The sequence below is a fragment of the Corythoichthys intestinalis genome, chromosome 14 (assembly GCF_030265065.1).
Source record: "Corythoichthys intestinalis isolate RoL2023-P3 chromosome 14, ASM3026506v1, whole genome shotgun sequence".
Taxonomy (NCBI): domain Eukaryota; kingdom Metazoa; phylum Chordata; class Actinopteri; order Syngnathiformes; family Syngnathidae; genus Corythoichthys; species Corythoichthys intestinalis.
In genome coordinates, this window is record NC_080408.1 from 7,852,114 (window position 1) to 7,855,921 (window position 3,808).

Here is a 3,808-nt window from a genome sequence, read left to right on the forward strand (position 1 = left end):
CATGTAGTCCTTAAAACATGTTGCCAATGCAGCTGTGCCTGTCATTTGCATTTAGTTCTATAATGTGTGATATCTACGTATCGCAAGGTTCCCAGCGCCTTTGGAAACGCAACAGCCCCACAATCTTGGTCTCATCTGACCAAAGCACACGGTCCCAGCCTGGGAGCTGAGCCTGGGAGCTGAGCTTTTTGGCAACAAACACTCTAATACCCCTTTCCCACTGGCAAAAAAACCCCGTGTCAACCCGCTAACAATCGGCTTTTGGTGGCAGTGGGAAAGGTGCAGCGACCCGTGTCAATCAACCCGCCAAGTGACCCGCGTTAAAATCACCTCGGCTCTGATCGCCATGCAGTGTGAAAGCAAAACCCCGGGTCAACAGTCAACACCCTAATTTACGTGGCGACGTAGGCTAGTACGTGATGCGTCATAACAAAAAACTAAAACCATGTGCTCTAGCCCGGATCCACATACGGTGAACAGTCGCTGTAGCAGCGTTAGCAATAGCCATAACAGATGAAACAAAGGCTCTTCTCCTCCTTCTGTGACGTACACGACTCCTTTCAATTTCAAACCAAAATTTACGTCGCCTACGTTGCCTCAGCACAAGAACAGTGTTGATCCTTTGTTGCATTTCGACCATTTTGCGGGCAGTAAAAAAGCATGAAAACAGAGAAAACAAACGGAAAGGAGGCTTCCATGTTGCTTTGCATTGTTAACTTCCTTGAACTGAATGAATTCGGTTGCACTTGTCGAAGCGCATCTTAGCGTGTTGACGTCACGCACCTTACGCACGGCTGAGGAGGGGTGGGGGTTAGACGGGTGAAAAAAAAAAAAGACACGGCTTTTTTCGTCAATGGGAAAGGTGCCAAATGCCAATTGCTAGTGGGATGCATCGGCTTGGAAAAACGCGCGTTGACCCACTAGTTTCAGTGGGAAAGGGGTATAAGTGGGTCTGGCGTGCCACGAAAGATGCGCATGCTGAAAAGCACCTCATACCCACTGTGAAGTATGGGGGTGGGTCAGTGATGCTGTGGGGCTGTATGGCTTCCAAAGGCCCTGGGAACCTTGTTAGGGTGCATGGCATCATGAATGCTTTGAAATACCAGGACATTTTAAATGAAAATCTGTTGCCCTCTGCCCGAAAGCTGAAGATCGGTCGTCACTGGGTCTTTCAGCAAGACAATGACCCTAAGCATATGGTCAAATCTACACAGAAATGGTTCACCAGACACAAAATCAAGCTCCTCCCATGGCCATCTCAGTCCCCAGACCTTGTTTTGTTGGCAAAAGGGGGTTGTACAAAGGATTAACACCAGGGGTGCTAATAATTGTGACACACATTATTTGATGTCAAATAATTATTTCTTTATGTGTAGAGGCGCGCGAAATTTCCGATTCTGAGATTATTCGCGATTCGGCCGTGGAAGATTCGAGAACGATTCACAAAAATCCATATTCCGATTATTGAATTATACAAGGTAAAGCAGACCTAAAACACAGTCAGCGCAGTCTTTGGGACGCAATGAGAAACGGACCGAGAGTAAATATCATGTTCAACTCATGCCGCTAGATAAAAAAAACAATAATACCTGACTGCGGCCGACAGCTGCTTCAAACAACGCCCAGTTGCTAGTTGCTACAAACATACGGCCACATACGGCTATAGTAGATATCACATATATGCAGAACTAGATGCAAAATGACAGACGACGGCACCGGTAGAATATGTAAAAAGAACTAGATGCACAATGACAGACTTGCCGTTTAGGAGTTGCCGCGTTGTTAACAGCCGCCATCTTAAAGCAGTGGACTTCTCTAGAAGGCTCTGCTGTAGCGAACCTAATTAACTTTTTATCTAAAATACTTCTAAATCGGCAAAATCTTAACTTGAATCCATCTTTAAATGATGAAACAGTTTTAAAACTTTGACTTGTCAAAAGTAGACAGAATGGAAATTATGGAATAACGGGAGAATTTTAACAACTTTAACGGTTGATTCACATCATTAAATTAATTGAATGTAGTTTAAAGTTGCTGATACAGACTGGGACTTGAGTATTTTATTTACTGTTTTAAACTGTTAACATTATACTGAAATATTAGTTTGGTGTAGCCTGAGAGGATTTTTGAACAATTTTGAAACTAATGTACAAAACATTAAAAGCACGGGGGTGGGGGGGGGGGGCGGGTAACATTAATAATCGATTTATAATCGAATCAGAGCCTCTGAATCGTAATCGTAATCGAATCGTTAGGTGCCAAAAGACTTCCACCTCTATTTATGTGGGATTTTCCCCCCACTGAATAAATGCACTTGTATTGAATGTTGGATTTTTCTCTTTTTTTCCATTAGGGTCCCATATTATTTGAATTAAAAAAAAATATTAGAAGCTAAAAAACTTTTCTCAAACAAAATAATAATTAAATGGTGACGGTTATTGGGCCGGCCGGTTACCGGCCGGCTCTTCCAATGAGGTGTCACTTATTTTTTCAGGGAGTTGGCAACCCTACTTTTAAATCTCGCGAGAAATGACGAGACTGTTGCAATTGGTTGGAAAGGCACGTTAACATTATGTTGCATCAACATGATCTAATCTAGCTACTCATTCATTGTTCATGTTTATGTATGGACTGCATGATTTAATCATGCTCACCTTGGAAACATGATGTGTTCTTGCTGAAAATGCACATTGTCTTTTAGTAAACATTACAACTAGAGATGTCCCGATCGATCGATGGGGTCCGATCACGTCATTTTCAAAGTATCGGAATCGTCAAAAAAATATCGGCCATGCCTTTTTTAAAAAAAAAAATTTTTTTTTTTTTTTATTAAATCATTTTCTAATTGTATTTAACATTACAGACATAATATGTTACACTTATCCAGAGTCTTTAGTCTAGGCTTGAGGTAGGGTTATCAAATTTATCCCAATAACGGCAGCAATTAATTTTTGAAAAAATGTATCATATTAAAATATTTAACGCAATTAATGCATGCGCTGCACGACCCACTCACGCACCCATCTGAAATGGCGCCACTTTGCCTATATAGAGAGCTAAAAGGCAGCGTGAATTGAGTAGAGTGAATTTTGGCAGCCTTTGGAACCTTATTTTAATTAGCTAAAGCCTTACAATCCCTCTCCCTACGATTAGAAATATCATGGGAAGAAATGTGGGGAAGCAAGGTAGCATCGGGAAATATCAGGATCGGCAGATACTCAAACTAAAACGATCGGGATCGGATCGGGAGAAAAAAACCTGATCGGAACAACCCTAATTACAACCTACCGGAGTCATTTTTTGAGTGTCTGATAATAAAACCGAGGAACCACAATAGGTTACCTAAAAAAAACATTGTCACTTTAATGTCCATACTGTTCAATTATGAATGTGTTCAAAGTCAAATAAAATCAAAACAACTTTTATTTATTTAGACCAAATCACCACAACAGTTATCTCAAGGAGAAAACAAAACATGTTTTAAAGTGCAGTAGCCCTACGCTGGATTTCGACCTACTTGAGCATTGTAGCTTCCCCCCCCAGGTAAAAGTAATGCTCTCCCACACCTGGCATCCTGGTAACACCACTGTTGAGGGCCCATGACTGGGTTTGACTAAATCCGCCCCTGGTTGCACATTTGCTCGTCTATTAAGCTGCTTGAAAAAATGAGGGGGGGGGGGGGCTGAATGCAGATCTAGAAAGGAGGGGGGGATAGGAGGCTTGGTTCTATGACGTGATAGAGCGCTTTTACTGTCGCTCCAAACCACGTCGCCTCATCTGCATAGGGAAACTATAAATGCGCAGGCGC